The sequence below is a fragment of the Lithobates pipiens genome, unplaced genomic scaffold, assembly GCF_037356315.1.
Source record: "Lithobates pipiens isolate NorthernLeopardFrog02 unplaced genomic scaffold, aLitPip1_a1.2 Scaffold_1, whole genome shotgun sequence".
In the NCBI taxonomy this organism is placed as follows: Eukaryota; Metazoa; Chordata; class Amphibia; order Anura; family Ranidae; genus Lithobates; species Lithobates pipiens.
In genome coordinates, this window is record NW_027507685.1 from 106,110,194 (window position 1) to 106,130,304 (window position 20,111).

General features: G+C 45.7%; 1 protein-coding gene across 3 annotated transcripts in view; it reads left to right on the plus strand.

Moving 5' to 3' along the window:
• The first annotated feature begins 670 nt into the window (after positions 1-670).
• The window catches only part of STRBP (spermatid perinuclear RNA binding protein), a 253,102-nt gene continuing 233,661 nt past the window's right edge, over positions 671-20,111 (plus strand). For 2 of the 3 annotated variants that reach the window (XM_077469441.1, XM_077469524.1), the window contains exon 1: positions 5,511-5,621. The gene's annotated coding sequence lies outside the window, so the exon portion shown is untranslated. Of the gene's footprint in view, positions 800-5,510; positions 5,622-20,111 lie in introns of those variants that run through there. The other variant, XM_077469361.1, reaches the window with a different exon arrangement.

Genomic DNA, 20,111 nt, shown 5'->3' on the forward strand with positions numbered 1-20,111 from the left:
ATGTTCAGCTGTCCAACAGCTGAATGGGTTAGGGAGGAGTTATAGGTTGCTAGGATTCCAGCGGCCACCAGCTGCATAGCAACCATGAGCAGTGAGGGAAAGTTGTTACAATCTTCTGTGGAAACTGATTGTAAACAAATGGGTGGGACCAGTGATGTCATTATCTGGATAAAGCGATGCCCATATTTGGATGATGATGTCACCAGCAGCTGAATGGGGGGTTGGAGTCATCGGTTGCTAGGATGCCAGCTGCCACCAGTTCCATAGCAACCATGAGCCTTCACATGACACGCCCCCCTGAGGGTTCCGTCTTTCTGTAGCCCCATCTCGGGATTGGCCGGTTTATCGCAGCTGTAGCAACACGTTCTAAAAGCTTGCGGTTACTGGAGGAAACCTGAAGGTGGAAGAAAAGGGCCGAACCCCCCCCCCCCAGAAAAGTGTCCTCTTCTCTTCATTACACCCCCCCACAGACTGGACGGTCGAGGTGCTGAAACACAAAGGACGCCCCCCCGGACCGGTACGGTCCGGTCCTGTCCTCTCCTCTCATTGTGTGACAGAGGCGCGTCCCCGCGTGCGCGCCCCCCGCCCTCTCAGGTGCAGCAGACGGCTCCGCGCCCCCGCGTCAAGTCCGGCGCGCTCCCCCTCCTCAGGTGCAGAGAGGAGAGAGGTGGGCGGAGCCGCCGGCCGGCCAATGAACGGTGGCGGAGAAGTCACGTGGTCGGGCGCTGGGCTCGCGCCCTGCTGGTGTGTGAAGGGATGAGGAGGAGGCGGAGAGGAAAGGAGCATCACCGAGAGAGAGGTGAGTACCGGGAGAGGGGGCGGGGAACCGGGACACGGGGGGCGGGGCTGTGTGCATTCATCGTCCTCTGTGTGTGTGACCCCTACCCGGGGAGCTAATATAAGTAACGTCCCCCTCCCCCCATATCACATGTACGGGGAGCTAACACAAGTACCTGACCCTCCCATATCAGATGTACGGGGAGCTAATACAAGTACCTGACCCCACATATCACATGTACGGGGAGCTAACACAAGTACCCCACATATCACATGTACGGTGAGCTAATACAAGTACCAGACCCCCCCCCCCCATATCACATGTATGGGGAGCTAATACAAGTACCAGACCCCCCCATATCACATGTACGGGGAGCTAATACAAGTACCTGACCCCCCATATCACATGTACGGGGAGCTAATACAAGTACCTGACCCCCCCATATCACATGTACGGGGAGCTAATACAAGTACCTGACCCCCCATATCACATGTACGGGGAGCTAATACAAGTACCAGACCCCCCCATATCACACGTACGGGGAGCTAATACAAGTACCAGACCCCCATATCACATGTACGGGGAGCTAATACAAGTACCAGACCCCCCATATCACATGTACGGGGAGCTAATACAAGTACCAGACCCCCCATATCACATGTATGGGGAGCTAATACAAGTACCAGACCCCCCCATATCACATGTACGGGGAGCTAATACAAGTACCAGACATCCCATATCACATGTACGGGGAGCTAATACAAGTACCAGACCCCCCATATCACATGTACGGGGAGCTAATACAAGTACCAGACACCCCATATCACATGTACGGGGAGCTAATACAAGTACCAGACACCCCATATCACATGTACGGGGAGCTAATACAAGTACCAGACACCCCATATCACATGTACGGGGAGCTAATACAAGTACCAAACCCCCCCATATCACATGTACGGGGAGCTAATACAAGTACCAGACCCCCCATATCACATGTACGGGGAGCTAATACAAGTACCTGACCCCCCATATCACATGTACAGGGAGCTAATACAAGTACCAGACCCCCCATATCACATGTACAGGGAGCTAATACAAGTACCTGACCCTCCCTTATCAGATGTATGGGGAGCTAATACAAGTACCTAATCTCCACATATCACATGTACGGGGAGCTAAGACAAGTACCCCACATATCACATGTACGGGAAGCTAATACAAGTACCAGACCCCCATATCACATGTACGGGGAGCTAATACAAGTACCAGACCCCCCATATCAGATGTACGGGGAGCTAATACAAGTACCTGACCCCCCCCATATCACATGTACGGGGAGCTAATACAAGTACCCCCCCATATCACATGTACGGGGAGCTAATACAAGTACCCCCCATATCACATGTACGGGGAGCTAATACAAGTACCCCCCCATATCACATGTACAGGGAGCTAATACAAGTACCTTCCCCCATATCACATGTACGGGGAGCTAATACAAGTACCTCCCCCCATATCACCTGTATGGGGAGCTAATACAAGTACCTTCCCCCATATCACATGTACGGGGAGCTAATACAAGTACCTGACCCCCCCTCCATATCACATGTACGGGGAGCTAATACAAGTACCTGACCCCCATATCACATTTATGGGGAGCTAATGCAAGTACCTTCCCCCATATCACATGTACGGGGAGCTAATACAAGTACCTGACCCCCCCCCCATATCACATTTACGGGGAGCTAATACAAGTACCTCCCCCCATATCACATGTACGGGGAGCTAATACAAGTACCTCCCCCCATATCACATGTACGGGGAGCTAATACAAGTACCTCCCCCCATATCACATGTACGGGGAGCTAATACAAGTACCTCCCCCCATATCACATGTACGGGGAGCTAATGCAAGTACCCCACCCCCCATATCACATGTATGGGGAGCTAATGCAAGTACCCCACCCCCCATATCACATGTACTGGGAGCTAATACAAGTTCCTTACCCACCATATCACATGTACGGGGACACGCCCCCCTCCTCCATTCCTTCCTATCTGAAAAACTCATACCATGTACTTTTATTTATAGCAGCTAGTATAAGTACAGCAGACCTCAGACTGAGGGGATCAGGTGGTCTCCAGGATACTTCCTTCACTCCTTTATACATATATTACACTTCGTGTGATGAATCTGTATTCCTAGCAGCTAGTATAAGTACCTGACTGACTGCCCCGGCTGTTGCTGCTTTCCAACAACTCAGCGAGCAAGGAGCGCCATGACTGACGGCGCTTGTCTGTAGGAGCAGGGGGCGGCTTAAAGAGTCATGTAGAGAAGGGGGCAGTGCCAAGTGCTGTGCCTCCCCACCCCCTATAGGAACGCCCATAAATGGAGCTCCAGCCTTGGGAGGGCACATAGAGGTGGGGGGTGAAGCATCCGGACCACCTGGTGGCTCCGTGGTGTTGGTCCATAAGGAGGGAGGTGCTTTTTATTTCCTGGCCCCGCCTCCTGCGTCCCTGATCATTGCAGCCTTGTAAAGAGGAACTTCCAGGTGCGTTGGATGGCTGGTCCCCCCTATAAGCTTTGTGTTTCTCTCCCCCCCCCAATAACAGGTCCGGGCTGTACATGGGAGGTCTTCGTCTCACCTTCATATGAGCTTTGTAAGCCTGGCAATGAGGTCAGAGCCGGGCACTGACAACACTGCTACAAGGAGACGCCCACCTCATCACCGCCACTTCCCTTCTCTCCAATCACTGGAAGCAACAAGAGGGAGGGATGGGTGACACGCCCCCTTTATTCCCCCTCCCTACTGACACGCCCCCTTTATTCCCCCTCCTTCCTACTGACATGCCCCCTTTATTCCCCCTCCTTCCTACTGACACGCCCCCTTTATTCTTCCTACTGACACTCCCCCTTTATTCCCCCTCCCTACTGACACGCCCCCTTTATTCCCCCTCCTTCCTACGGACACGCCCCCTTTATTCTCCCTCCTTCCTACGGACACGCCCCCTTTATTCCCCCTCCTTCCTACTGACACTCCCCCTTCCTCCCTCCTCCACCCTCCCATTGCTGACACCTGTCTGGAGCAGCCGTCTCTTTGCAGGCTGTGTTGTCAGAAGGAGGGGGTGTGGCCTGTCCCCGCCTCCAAGCTTAGATTAAAAAGCATGGGAGGAGCTCCACCCTTCAGGTGTTCAGTATAGAGGGTCAATCCCCTGAAATGCTGAGTGCCATCCTAGCCAGAGCTGACCCCCCCAATGTGTGGTGTCCTCCCAGCCTGGAATGTAGTGTGGGTCGCACCGGGTCATCACCGCGTGTCTCCCGAATTGTGGTATTCTTCAGGTTGCCATGGTGGTTGCTACAATACATGAGAGATCCGCAACAATGTAACGTGTGAGAATCCCGCAAACCCCTCCACCCATCCTACCCCATGGGGGAGGGGCGCAACAGACTAATGTTCAGGGGAATTTTTTTTATATATATATATATATATCTCTATCTCTGATAATAAATAACAAGAAGGTTAGAGGAGAGAGAGATAAAAGACTAGAGGGTGTGTGTATGTATTGTGTGTGTGTGTGTGTGTGCCTTACCTTCTTACTCTTTATTATAAATAATGTATATACAGTGGATCTGACCCTCTTGTTTTTAAGTTATTATAATGTATATATAAATAAAATGCAACCGGGGTTAGGCGGATATATATATATATATATATATATATATATATATATATATATATATATATATATATATATAATTTTCTATTTATACTTATTATTATATGTATACATATATATAATATTGACATCTAATTGTCTTCTTTTACTATTTTTTGAACATCTAGTGTGTGTGTGTGTGTGTATATATATATGTATATATATATATATATATATATATATATATATATATATAATAAACACCACTCTAACCCCATTATTCTTTATTATATATATATATATATGTTTATGTTTATAACCCTCTTGTCTCTAACAAAAAAAATAATAATAATAAAAAATATATATATAATCTGTCATTATTATTAATATATATTTTAATAATAAATAATGATAAAAGAGAAGAGGTTTACGTGTCCACATTAAATGAATGTGTGTGTGTGTGTGTGTGTGTGTGTGTGTGTGTGTGTGTGTATATATATCTCTATCTATCTATCTATCTCTTTTTCTTTTATTCATGCTTTTTAATTAAATTAGTTTTTTTTTATTTATATATGGACGTCTAACCATCTATAATATACAGTGTGTGTGTGTGTGTGTGTGTGTATATAATTCATTTTTATGACCTTTTTAGTCTTTTATTTGTTTTATATATGGACCTCCTAACCACCTTCTTCTTATTCATCATCATTATCATTTTGTAGACCTCTGACCCTCTTGTCTTTAATGAATAGATATGCACTTCCTGTATTCTCCTCCTTCATACCCTCCGACCTCTATCCCCCGTGTATTGCACTGTTAGTGAAGCTTTGCACAGACTGCTGACACTCTATATAATCTCGTATAATAATAATAATAGATGGGGACGCAGTGTGTGCAGAATATCCTTGCTGTACGTCCTCCTCCTCCATCCTCTCTGCTCCCGGGATCTGTAGTTACCTATCTGTGGTCCAGGCTTGTTTGTTTGGAGTCGGTGGCCCCTCTCCTGAGCACCTCTCTGTGTGATGAATAGGGATTTGTTCTCCCTGCACATGCGCACTCTTCCCCCCCCCCCCCCAGGTCTGCCAGATGGTGTCCCTCAGCCTCTAGTCAGTTTCTCACGTTGCTGCGGGACAGACTGTGCTGAGATGAGCGTGTGGAATGAATGGAGCCTGCGAGCGCTCAGGTACCTTCTGAGGTTTGTTTACCGTGCGATGGAAACAATGGGGGGGGGGGGGGGAATGGTCCAGGGACAGATGTCAGGAACATCAGTGATTGGGGGTGGGGGATGTGATGAGGACGCGGAACGCTGCAAAACGTTGCTGTGAAGAACCATCGTTTGGGGCTGATTTGTGTTCTATTTTATTTGCTACTTTGTATCCGTCTTCATTCATCTCCAGTACGTTGTGTCCTTGGTGGACTGCGGTGTGCTGGATACCAGTGAGCCACTGGATCCTCCGAGGATGTGTGTGTGCGGATGGGATCCTCATCCTCCGAGGATGTCTGAAGGTGTGTGAGATCTTCAAGACCATTCCAGCTTCTCGGTGATCCTCCCGGACATTCTCATTCATCATTCAAGTCTTAGAAAGCAAATCCTTCGGCTGCTTGTTGGAATTTGAATATACGCGTGTGTGTGTGTGTCTGGATCTGACATTGTTACATTGTTCCACATTTCTGGTGTCATGTATAGAATATGTATAGCGTGTATAAATTATATACGGAGTGTAGTGTATATAGTGTATAGATTATATAGTGTGTAGATTATATATAGAGTGTAGTGTATAGATTATATATAGAGTTTAGTGTATAGTGAGTGTTGCTCGTGCTGGTTGAGGAAAGTTTTGTCCTCCTCCCAGGTTGTGGGATGTTAAGTGATCGTTTCCCTGCGAGGTTCTCTGATTATGACTGACGGACGACACGTGAACCTCATATATGTGCCGGGTGACTGACACCACGCTACCCGCACAAGCCGGTGAAATTTTTGTTTCTTTGGGTTGTGTTATTGATTAGTGTGTATGTGTCAGAGTGAATAACTGATGACATTCCCTGTCTCCTGTATGGTAAAAGGCGGACGTCGTCGTATTGTATCCCTGGATGTGCGTGCTTTATCCTGCAATGGTACTACATGGTGTATGTTGTGTGTGTGTGTGTTGTGTTTTGTCTGAGTCTGTCTTCTGTTTTGTATAAATGAGTTTGTAAATGGGAGTCTGTGTTGTGTTTTTGTGTAGATGGGGGTCTGTGTTGTGGATTGTGTAGATGGGGGGGTTTGTTGTGTAGATGGGGGTCTGTGTTGTGTTTTAGTTTGTGTAGATGGGGGTCTGTGTTGTGTTTTGGTTTGTGTAGATGGGGGTCCGTGTTGTGTTTTGGTTTGTGTAGATGGGGGTCCGTGTTGTGTTTTGGTTTGTGTAGATGGGGGTCCGTGTTGTGTTTTGGTTTGTGTAGATGGGGGTCCGTGTTGTGTTTTGGTTTGTGTAGATGGGGGTCCGTGTTGTGTTTTGGTTTGTGTAGATGGGGGTCCGTGTTGTGTTTTGGTTTGTGTAGATGGGGTCTGTGTTGTGTTTTGGTTTGTGTAGATGGGGGTCCGTGTTGTGTTTTCCCGTAGATGGGGGTCCGTGTTGTGTTTTGGTTTGTGTAGATGGGGGTCCGTGTTGTGTTTTGGTTTGTGTAGATGGGGGTCCGTGTTGTGTTTTGGTTTGTGTAGATGGGGGTCCGTGTTGTGTTTTGGTTTGTGTAGATGGGGGTCCGTGTTGTGTTTTGGTTTGTGTAGATGGGGGTCCGTGTTGTGTTTTGGTTTGTGTAGATGGGGGTCCGTGTTGTGTTTTGGTTTGTGTAGATGGGGGTCCGTGTTGTGTTTTGGTTTGTGTAGATGGGGGTCCGTGTTGTGTTGTGTTTTCCCGTAGATGGGGGTCTGTTGCGTATATGGGGGTCCGTGTTGTGGTTTGCGTAGATGGGGGGGTCTGTGTTGTGTTTTTATGTAATTTGGGTCTGTGTTGTGTTTTGTGTCGATGGGGGGGGGGGAAGAGTCTGTGTTTTGTATCGATTGGGGGGGGGAAAGAGTCTGTGTTTTGTGTCGATTGGGGGGGGGAAGAGTCTGTGTTTTGTGTCGATTGGGGGGGGGGGGGAAGAGTCTGTGTTTTGTGTCGATTCGGGGGGGGGAAAGAGTCTGTGTTTTGTGTCGATTGGGGGGGGGGAAAGAGTCTGTGTTTTGTGTCGATTGGGGGGGGGGAAAGAGTCTGTGTTTTGTGTCGATTGGGGGGGGGGAAAGAGTCTGTGTTTTGTGTCGATGGGGGGGGGGAAAGAGTCTGTGTTTTGTGTCGATGGGGGGGGGGAAAGAGTCTGTGTTTTGTGTCGATGGGGGGGGGGGGGGGAAAGAGTCTGTGTTTTGTGTCGATGGGGGGGGGGGGGGAAGAGTCTGTGTTTTGTGTCGATGGGGGGGGGGGGAGTCTGTGTTTTGTGTCGATGGGGGGAAGAGTCTGTGTTTTGTGTCGATGGGGGGGGGGGGGAAGAGTCTGTGTTTTGTGTCGATATGGGGGGGTCTGTGTTGTGTTTTGCGTAGATGGGGGGGTCTGTGTTGTGTTTTGCGCAGATGGGGGGTCTGTGTTGTGGTTTGCGTGGATGGGGTGTGTGTTGTGGTTTGTGTGTCTGGGGTCTGTGTATTGTGCAGATGATGGTCTCTGTGTTATGTTGTGTTTTGTGCATATCGGGGGTCTGTGTTGTGAGTGTTTATATTTCTACATCTTCTGCCTATGTGTGGTGTAATGATGGTGATGTTCCCCCTCCCCCCTCTCTCTTGGAATGGATCTGCTCTGTAGTGACTCCATGAAACATTTAGGGAGATTGCTCTGTAGAATGTCTCGTTTCCCTCCAGAGATGAATAATTAGTGGAGCCGTGTAGGGAGCAGCGCGAAGTTTAATCAGTTACACCGGAATGTGTCACGGGGGGGGGGGGGGGGGATACAAATCGCACAAAGATCCCGGTCAGCCGCTCATTATAAGATGTGTGTATTCTGGGAAAAAGAGAATGATCCTCATCCAGGTATGTGAAGGAGGATCTGAGGATGAGTAGATGGCTCCTCTTTGGTCCTGTAACGGGAACTTCCTATGACCACCAATGTCTCCAGTGATGGGGAACTGGATGCTGAGATCCGTGTCTTGGATCTCCACAGGTTGGACAGGGAACCTGTCAGTGGATTCTGAGATCTGTATCTTGGATCTCCACAGGTTGGACAGGGAACCTGTCAGTGGATTCTGAGATCTGTATCTTGGATCTCCATTGGTTGTATGATGAACCTGTCAGTTATTTCTGAGATCCGTGTCTTGGATCTCAAATGGTTGGACGGGGAACCTGTCAGTCGATTCTGAGGTCCGTGTCTAGGATCTGCATTGGTTGGACGGAGAACCTGTCCGTTATTTCCGAGATCCGTGTCTTGGATCTCAAGTGGTTCAACGGGGAACCTATCAGTGGATTCTGAGTCTTGGACGTGTTGCATTTTCATTCTGAGAGTACTGGAGGGATCGAGATGTATACATGGCTGGTAACAACGTAACCTCTGCTTCATCTTCCGTAGATCAGGTCTGCTCCATCAGAGGTTGGCTGATGTATCTGTCTTTTTTTAAGTAGATCAAACCTGGTGATGACCTCCTTCATTCTTCTATTTCCTCGTATCGAATAATTTGATATCAGTAGATGGATTTTATCTGCGTTCATTCACACATACACAGCCATTATTATTTATTTTTTTGCTACGTTGATGGCACATAAGACGGATCCTGGAACTGGTGATTCATCCAGTTTACATTTTGGGATTTTGTCACATATTGGGGGTTGATTTACTAAAGGAGTAGAAAGCATCTTCAGTGAATTAAGAAAACGCAAAGAATACTTGAACCATATTAAGCACTTTGGAAGATTTACCTCCTTTATGGGCAGAGCATTCTTTTGCTATTTGGCACTGTGCTACTTTACTGGTTGTGGGACATCTGCCTTTACACGCACATGAACTTTAATGGCATCCCAGCCTTAGTCCGTAGTGTTCAATATTGAGTTGGCCCACCCTTTGCAGCTATACCATCTTCAACTCTTCTGGGAAGGCTGTCCACAAGGTTTAGGAGTGTGTCTATGGGAATGTTTGACCATTCTTCCAGAAGAGCATTTGTGAGGTCAGGCACTGATGTGGACGAGGAGGCCTGGCTCACAGTCTCCGATCTAATTCATCACCAAAGGTGTTCTATGGGGGGGGGGGTTGAGGTCAGGACTCTGTGAAGGCCAGTCAAGTTCCTCCACCCCAAACTTGCTCATCCATGTCTTTTATGGACCTTGCTTTGTGCACTGGTGCACATTCATGTTGGAATAGGAAGGGGCTGTCCCCAAACTGTTCCCACAAAGTTGGGATCATGAAATTGTCCAAAATGTTTTGGTATGCTAACAACTTAGTTCCCTTCTCGGGAACTAAGGGGCCAAGCCAAGTTCCTCCACCCCAAACTCGCTCATCCATGTCTTTATGGACCTTGCTTTGTGCACTGGTCCAAATCATTTGGTGGAGGGGGGGTTATGGTGTGGGGTTGTTTTTCAGGGGTTGGGCTTGGCTCCTTAGTTCCAGTGAAGGGAACTCTTAAGGCGTCGGCATACCAAGACATTTTGGACAATTTCATGCTCCCAACTTTGTGAGAGCAGGTTGGGGATGACCCCTTCATGTTTCAACATGACAAAGCAAGGTCCATAAAGGCATGGATGAGCGAGTTTGGGGTGGAGTAACTTGACTGGCCTTCACAGTGTCCTGACCTCAACCTGTTTGTTCTAATTCATCCCAAAGGTGTTCTATCGGGTTGGGGTCAGGACCCTTTATGGACCTTGCCTTGTGCACTGGTGCGCAGTCATGTTGGAACAGGAAGAGGCCATCCCCAAACTGTTCCCACAAAGTTGGGAGTATAACATTGTCCAAAATGTCTTGGTATGCTGACGCCTTAAGAGTTCCCTTCACTGAAACTAAGGGGCCAAGCCAAGTTCCTCCACCTCAAACTTGCTCATCCATGTCTTCATGGACCTTGCTTTGTGCCCTGGTGGACAGTCATGTTGGAACACAAAGGGGACACCCCAAACTTCCAAGAAGCGCGATAGAAAAAAATGAAATCCACACTTTATTCTGGAAACATTTTCAGCAACAATTAATGTGATAATGATCGTTAGTTGCAACATATGGCGTCCGATATGGCGTCCGCAACGCTGGGATTGTTTTGGCCTTATGTTCCCTCAAATGGCGCATCCATTTTCCTTCCTTTTTTTTTTTTTTGTCTTGAGTACCAGGGACCTTGTGTGGTCAGTCTTGCAAAAATACTTTCGCTTCTTCTAAAGCATCTTTCAATTCTTGAAACTGGGGGGGGGGTACATTTAAAAAAAAAAAAAAAAAAGTAACCACTGCCCGCTATCCTTCTACGTCGGCCCTTTGACAAGGAATACCATTGTTTTTAGAGGCAGATAGCTGCCATAATCCCCGGGTATCTTTAAAAACAGCAGGCGGTCTCCTCACCTTTTTATTGGTGGAGTGAGAGGCATGCCCCTACTCCCCCTGCTGTGTCCCAGTCATCTCCGCCGCATACCTGAGCCGTCGGTAGTGGCGGAAATGATCCAATCCTTTCCCCTCCCAGAGGCTGGAAGTCGAGTGAGGAAATGATGGCCCCTCCCACTCTGCCCCATACCGTTGAATGACGGAAGCAACGTCAGACTTCCACCCAATGGTCCAAAAGGGAGGGAAATTTTTTATTTTTTTTGTAGTTGTGTAAATGGTGTTCAAACCACACATGTGAGACATCGCCGCAAGATTTTAATATATTTTATATTGTCCGCCACAATGTCGCCGTTCCGCTAAAAATCGCAGATTGCTGCCATTAGCAGTAGAGACAATTAAAAAAATATTTATCTCAATGGGGTTAGAGTGTGTGTGTGTGTGTGTGTGTATGTATATATATATATATATATATATATATATGTGTATATATATATGTATGTATGTGTATATATATATATATATATATATATATATATATATATATATATATATATATATATATATATATATATATATATATATATATATATATATATATATATACTTTTTTTTTTTTTTCTTATATGAACATCTAAACCTCTTCTCTTTTTTTATTTATTATTAAAATATCTAATTTTTATTTATTCATTTTTGTTGAAGACGACGAGAGTTAGAATTTTTATAAATATATTTTATAGAACAATGGGGTGTGTTTTTAATTAAAAAAAAAAAAAAAAAAAAAAAATATATATATATATATATATATATATATATATATATATATATTATATTATATTATAATTATTTTTTTCATTGTCTCTAGTGGCAGTCTGCGATTATTATTATTTTTTTCCCTCGGGATGGCGACATTGCGGCAGACCAATCTGACCCCAAATTACACTCCTTTTTTTTTTTTTTTTTTGGGGGGGGACCAATGACATTATAACATTGATCAGTGCTATATAAATGCCCCGATCAATGTAAAAATGACACTGGCAGGGAAGGGGTTAACACTGGGGGGGGGGGGGTGGTTGATCAAGGGGTTAACTGTGTTCCCTGTTTGTGTTCTAACTGGGGGGGGTGGGCTTACTGAAACATGACAGGGATTGCTGTTTCCGATCACTGGGGGAGCAGAAGATCTGTCATGTTCCCGTCAGAATGGGGATCCGCCTTGTTTACAAAGGCAGATCCCCCCCCCCCCCCCCATTCTGCCTCCCCCTCACCGCGGGTCGCCGGAGGACGTCAAGCCTACTCGCTGACATACAATGACACAGGAGAGCCGACCTGCCGCAGGTACGTCTGTGGCGGGCAGTCATTAAGTGGTTGACTAACAATTGCCCGGTGATGCAACAACGTGCCCAAATAAAATTTTGACTTTTTTCTTTTTTTTTTTTTTTTACACAAATAGTTTTCTTCTGGTGGTATTTGATCACCTCTGCAGGTTTTTTTTATTAGTTTTTTTTTTTTTCATTTTTATTATATAACCGAAAAAAAGGTCAAACGTTTTTCGGTTTTTAAAATTTTGCAAATTATTATTTTTTTTTTTCAGAAATTTTGTGCAAAATGTATTTTTTATATATATTTAGTGTGTAGGAAAGTTACCACAACCTATGAGGATATATATCTGAAAAATCGATCAATTACTGATGGCCGATCTAATTTCTTGAGGCCCAACAAAAACGCCAGGAAAAAGTAGAAATATCCCCCCAAATGATCCCCTTTTTTGGAAAGTAGACAGTCCAAGGTACTTAGTAAGAGGCCTGGCGAGTTTTGTGAAGTTGTTTTTTTTTTTTGGTCAGTTTTTTGGAAAATTAAGCACAAGTAACCTTGTACTGCTCTGGGGAAGCGATCAGGATCCTTCCCTTTTTCTTAATTTAAAATTTTTTTTTACACACATTATGATTGGTATAAGCAACTATGTTTACCGACGCCCTCTGAAGATGTAAGCACGAAACGCGTCAGAGCGTGACCACGTGAGGTACACGGTCGGTAGCAGCGAACGATTCCCGGGACTCATCGAGCGGATCGTATAGATAAAAAACCGATCGTTGGTGAGATTGTCGTTGTGCTGAGCTGACACGCTTTTTATGCTGATTTTTATCTTTATGTTGATGTAAGCGCAATTTGTAAGGGGGGAAGGTGTAAGTGCAATAAAGGGTATAACACTATATCAGATCCCTTGTGTATCCTTACATGTTGACGCTTAATGAGGAGATTTTGTCGGTGTGTGGATGAGTAAAGAGACCTGGAGGAGCAGAAAGATTGAAAGATCTAATATGCAAAGCCTGTTTGCAGTACTGTTCTGGTAAGCGGGCAGCCATGGGGGATGGCACAAAGGTGGAAACGGTGATGGTGTAGGACTGTTACTCCTTGTGACTGAAATGTATCTCCACGGTGGATGGCACCTCTTTGCTGACACTTTTACCGCTATCACCTTCAATTATGGACTTTTGCTAGCATGTGATAAGTGTGATGCTTATAATGTGATTAGTGGCGTTCTAAATTAGATCGCTTATTTTAACCCTTTCATGACTAAGCCTATTTTTGGAATTTGGTGTTTTCAAGTTAAAATCCATATTTTTTGCTAGAAAATTACTTGGAACCCCCAAACATTATATATATTTTTTTAGCAGAGACTCTAGAGAATAAAACGGCGATTGTTGCAATATTTTATGTCACACGGTATTTGCGCAGCGGTGTTTTAAACGCAACTTTTTGGGAAAAGGGACACTTTGATGAATTAAAAAAAAAACAGTAAAATTAGCCCAATTTTTTTGCATAATGTGAAAGATAATGTTACGCCGAGTAAATAGATACCAAACATGTCACACTTTATAATCGCACGCACTTGTGGATTGACGACAAAGTATGGTACCTAAAAAATCTCAATAGGCGACGCTTTAAAAAATGTTTACGGTTACCAGGTTAGCGTTACAGAGGAGGTCTAGTGCTAGAATTATTTCTCTCGCTCTGACGATCGCAGCGATACCTCACATGTGTGATTTGAACACCGTTTACATACGCGGGAGCGACTTCCGTATGCGTTTTCTTTGCTTCGCGAGCTCGCGGGGACGGCGGACGCTTTAAAAAATTTTTTTTATTTATTTTAAAATGACTAAATTGTTTTAAAAAAAAAATAAAAAATTTTGATCACTTTTATTGCTGTCACAAGGAATGTAAACATCCCTTGTGACAGTAATAGGTGGTGACAGGTACTCTTTATGGAGGGATCGGGGGTCTAAAAGACTCCCCACCCCTCCTTTACACTTCAATGTATTCAGATCGCCGAAAACGGTGATTCTGAATACCGGATATTTTTTTTAAAACCGGCGCCATTGGCAGCCGAGTAAACGGGAAGTGACGTAATGACGTCGCTTCCGTGTTTACTATGAGGAGACTGGAACGAAGCCGATTACGGCTTCGTTCCAGTTCCTCCCCAGTGGCCGGAGGCAGCGCAACTTGAATCGGTGCTCCCGATCAAACGGGAGCACCGGTAACAGCGGCGGGAGGCGGCGGGAGGGGGGGGACGTCCCCTCCCGCTCCTCCGGCATAACAGCCGAGCGGCTTTTAGCCGCATCGGTTGTTATGGCTGGAAAGCCAATCGCCTGCTGAAGAAAACGGTACCGGGATGATGCCTGCAGGTGCGGGCATCATCCCGGTATACCCCCCGGAAGCCGAGTACGCAGATATGCGTACGCTCGGCGGGAAAGGGTTAAAATAGTTTACCATTTCACTCTCTATGACCTATAGGTGAGGTCTGAGAAATCTTTTAGATTTATATACTGAGCGCTGTTAGTGTTGTTTTTTTTTTATTTTTTTTTTTTAATCAACCACATTGTATATTATAGTCAACTCATCATTTATAACATCCGCTGTAGGTGAGTGAGGAGCAATCTCTTCATGGTACCTGTCATAAAAGAATATTCCATAGGGCGCTGGGATCAGGTGTGTTTTCAATATCCCTGAAGTTTGTTGTATGTTTACCGAATGAAATGGATTCATTCAGTGTGTTTTGTTGTGGTTAGCTGTGATTGGCCAAAGCTAGTCACGTGCTACAGATGGGCTGTGATTGGCCAATATTGGTGTGTTGGGCATTTTACTGATTGGAAAAAAGGGTGTGGATTATGGCGCCAAAAAACGCACGTGATTTTCCTTGCGACATAGCCACACTTTTAATGTGCTCATGGAGTGTTTTTCATAGGTCACGTGACTCAAAAACTGCATCAAACATTTAACACGGGTGCGTTATTGCTGCGTTTTCAATGCATTTCAACAACGGGGAGGCACATTATTTTATATATATATATATATATATATATATATATATATATATATATATAACTGAAATACAGCAAGTAGAATTTTAACTGCTTGCTGATCAGCGCACGATGATGTACGTCAGCACAATGGCATGGTTGGGCAAACGGGCTTACCTGTATGCCCCCTTTAAAACACGGCTTGGTGGGCTTGTACGCGCCGCCGGTGGGGCATGCACGTCGTGTACTCTGTGAGTGTGCCTACGGGTCCCGCGGACTCTGTCGACCAGGGGGGCCCGCGGTCGTGACCCGAAGCGGCAGAACGAGGAGTTGCCTATGTAGACAAGGCATTTACTGCTCCCTGTCATCGGAAGCGGTGATCGCTGTCATGTGTAGTGAGCCCATCCCCTCCCACAGTTAGAATCACTCCCTAGAACACACTTAACGCCTTGATTGCCCCCTAGCGTTTAACCCCTTTCCCTGCCAGTGTCATTTACACAGTAATCTGTGCATTTTAATAGCACTGATCGCTGTATAGATGTCACTGGTTCCAAAATGGTGTCAAAAGTGTCCGATGTGTCCGCCGCAATCTCGCAGTCACGATAAAAATCACAGACCGCCGCAGACTAATAAAAAAATAATAATAAAAATGCCATAAATATATCCCCTATTTTGTAGACGCTGTAACTTTTGTACAAACCAATCAATATACGCTTATTGCGTTTTTTTTTCCCCCTAAAATATGTATAAGAATACATATCGGGGGGGGGGGGGGGTGGTATTTACTATAGCAAAAAGTAAAGCAATATTACTTTTATTTTTTCAAAATTGTCGCTCTTCTTCCTTCCTTTTTTTTTTTTTTATAGTGCAAAAAAGAAAAACCGCAGAGGTGATCAAATACCATCAAAAAACTCTATTTGTGGGTAAAAAAAGAATGTCAATTTTGTTTGGGTACAACGTCGCATGACCATGCAATCGCCGGTTAAAGCCACACAGTGCCGCATCGCAAAAAAAGTGCTCTGGTCAGGAAGGGGGTAAATTCTTCCGGGGCTGAAGTGGTTTTAATGGAATCGCAGCGGACCTTGGTGAAGACGTACATAGAGTTTAAAGGGATGCATTTTTCTTAAAAAGGTGCCGCTAATGGGCGACAATAGTTTTTTTTCATTCATGATATTAAAAAATCCTAACATTACAATTTTTTATATACAAAAAAATAAACAAATAAATCTCTGTCTCTGTCTCTATCTCTCCTACATGTTTGGTTTTGACACCAGAATTTCCATTCAGTGCACCTCTAGTCTGTACCATGTGATCACTGTGACCAATCGCAGCTAGCAACACAATTGTACACAATGGATGGCATGAAAAGGAAGCCACCCGTTGTTTACAACTGTCACGTGATCTGTGATTGGTCACAGCGATCACATAGTACCGGCAACAGGCCAGTACACTGATCAGTCATTGGCTGTGTCATCTAACCTCCACCCTGATCGATGAAAGTCCTGCCCGGCCGTCATTTTGCAATAGGCCACAATGTGAACTCGCTAAAACAATCCCCGGTGATCCTGCCACAGAGATCTGTCAGGCTCTTCCTGTTGCTGGGACGACATTGCTGTGTTTACCATCTGCCAACCGGTTGGGGGAGAGGGGGTTCTGAATCTGCTCAAATTTTTTGTTTTTGTTGGATGAGCCGACTTCTCAAATGTATCTTATCATTTAAAAAAAACAGATCCTCCGTCGGACTTGCGTGCGTTTCCTGTACCTGGAAGCGGCATCCTGAATCTAATCATGGTGGCGTCATTTGTGTTCAGTAGAAGGAACGGGAACAGCTTGTGGTCCTTCGGATGAAGGGAATTGGTTGGAGGAATTGGCTGCCGTTCTGACAGAGGGCCGACACATGTCTAATTGACAACTCCGACCTCCACAGACCCGCTTCTCTAATCCTAAAGAGCCGTAGTGTGTGATCTATGGGTGGGGTTGTCGTAGTGTGTGAAGCTGGGGTGTGTGTGCGCGTGTGTATGTGTGTATATATATGTATGTATATATATATATATATATATATATATATATATATATATATATATATATATATATATATATATATATAATGATAGATTCTTACATGTAGGAGAGAAGTACTGGAGGTCTTGATGTATGGAAGTGGTTAATGGGGTGATGGTGGATGTGTATTTTTGGAGTGCCATTTATGTAAAAGCACCAGAGAATGACTTTGACCTGCATAGTTATTGGATGGCTCAGATCACAGACACACACGGCTGTACAGAGCCATCCTGAGCGGCTCTGGGCCTGTGATTTCTAATGATGACCAATCTCAGGGTTCCCATTGGTACCACGTTCCACTCCCTAAAGACAGGTGTAACATGCTGAAAAAACGGTGGATTTGACCTTTATTCAATGTCACTGGCCAGTTTTTGTTTTGAAATTAGATTTTGGGGGCTTATTACCTGGGACTCCCCTGCCATGTCTTCAGGATCACCTTTTTACACATTTAATGGGATGTGTTCACACGCCTTAATCAACCATTACTTCTTTCGTCCTTTTTTCGTTCGTCCTTTTTTCGTTCGTCCTTTTTCGTTCGTCTTTTTTCGTTCGTCTTTTTTTCGTTCGTCTTTTTTCGTTCGTCTTTTTTCGTTCGTCTTTTTTCGTTCGTCTTTTTTCGTTCGTCTTTTTTCGTTCGTCTTTTTTCGTTCGTCTTTTTCTTCCTTCTCCCTTCTCTTAGCTGGCTCATTGGTTGTGTTGTCAAGTTTGCGTCCTCACTACTTTTTTTTTTTTCCTTCCCAGTATCCTTGTTAGTATAACGAGCCATTAGCTGAATGAAGCCGCCATCTGAGTGGCGGTCTCCGGGGTGCTATTTTAATTTACTAGTTTCTCTAAAGCCTGACCCTGAACATTAATCCCTTGCTGACCGCCCCACAGCAGATTTACTGCTACAGGGCAGCCATTCAGTGCAAAAAAATTTAAAACACACACACACACACACACACACACACACACACACACATATATATAATTTAAATATGACTGCGCTTTTGGGTATTAATCGCAGCAGAAGCCGATCAGCGGCTGCCAGCCAATGGATGTCCACCGACACCCGCTGATGGTCGAGGAGAGGACACAGGATAGAGCTCTGCCTACATAAATGCTAGATCTTATTTCCCTGCAAGGCACATCCCTTAGTAAAAGCAGCACACTGGCTAGGCACACATTTTAACCCATTGATCGCCCTACCTAGATGTTTAACCCCTTACGGACTGCCCACCGTCGTTATACGTTGGCTGTTTGACAGCAAATACCAGGGTTATGGCAGCAGATAGCAGGTTGCCACAACCCCGTTATCTTTGTAAACAGCGGGCGGTCTGCTCTCAGATAAAAGTGGTCTCTGCGGCGGATTCGGCACAAGGCCTTAGGTGGCAGACTCCCACGGATTTGAAACAATCACCCCAGAGAGCTTATTGCCCCAAATGTTAGGCTGAACGTTGCTACACCCAGGTGGTGCAACAAGCAACATTCCCATTAAAGTTTTACAGGCTGCTGGTGGTGGGGTCTCCTCGTGTTCTGGGCTTTTTTCTGTGAGTGTATACTGCCCTAAGTGTACGTACCTCCCAGTGCTAAAACCCGGGTGGCTTTCACCCTTTCGTAGAGTTTGAGACTGCTGGAGGTGGGGCTTGTGGGCCTGTGCCTTCTTCCCACATCCAAACCCTTGGATCTCATGCATCAGGGCCAAATACTGCCTCAAATGTTAGTATTGCTTGGTGCACTAGCTGGCTCCAGCAGCTTTCAGCCTCTTGTAGAGTTTGAGACTGCCGGTGGTGGGGCTTGTGTGCCTGTGCCTTCTTCCCACATCCAAAAACCCCTGGGTCTCATGTATTGGCACCAAATGGTCAGTGTGCAGAAGACCTTAGGTTGCAGGCAGACAGATCTGGGGAAACCATCCCTGATCACATACTGCCCCAAATGTTTGTATTGCATGATGCATCAGCCTCTTGTAGTGTTTGAGAATGCTGGTGGTGGGGCTTGTGTGCCTGTACCTTCTTCCCACATCTTAACCCTTGCCTCTCATGCATCGGGGCCAAATACTGCCCCAAATGTTAGTATTGCTTAGTGCACCAGCTGGGTCTAGCAGCTTTCAGCCTTTTCTAGATTTTGAGATTGCCAGTGGTGGGGCTTGTGTGCATGTGCTTTCTTCCCACATCTAAACCCTTGGGTCTCATGCATCAGGGCCAAATGGCCAGTGTGTACAAGGACTTAGGTTGCAGGCATGCAGACAGATTTGGGAAATCATCCCCGGACACTGCCCCAAACGTTAGTATTGCTCGGTGCACCAGCCGGATTCCACAGCTTTCAACCTCTTATAGAGCTTTACAGGCTGCCGGTGGTGGGGCTGAATGGCTGTGCCTGTGCCCTTTCCCCGCATCCAAACTCTTGGATCTTGTGCATGAGGCCCTAGCTAGGGTGTCTGGAATTGCAGGTTCTGTACAGGAAAAAGAGTGATGGCAGAATTAAGGGTTCCCGCTCAAGGCTTCGGTAGGTCCTTGACCGCTGGTAATGCAGGCAGGGAAAGGGCTTGTGTAGGCTCCGTGAAATACCAATAAAGAAAAAGTCTGAAGTACCACACATCACACAAAACCCCCTCCCCCTGTATAGGAAGAGTGAGCAGCCTCAGCCCAGACTCCCTCCAGGCTACGCTCCCAACGTGTTTCGCCCCACCGTGGGGTGGGGGGGCGAAATGCATTGGTGGGCAAGGCCCTGGGGGGGGGACTGGGCTGAGGCTGTGCTCTTCGTACACAGGGGTGGGCTTTGTGTGATTTGCAGCACTTGGGACGACTTCTTTTCTTTATTGGTTTATAGTCGCAA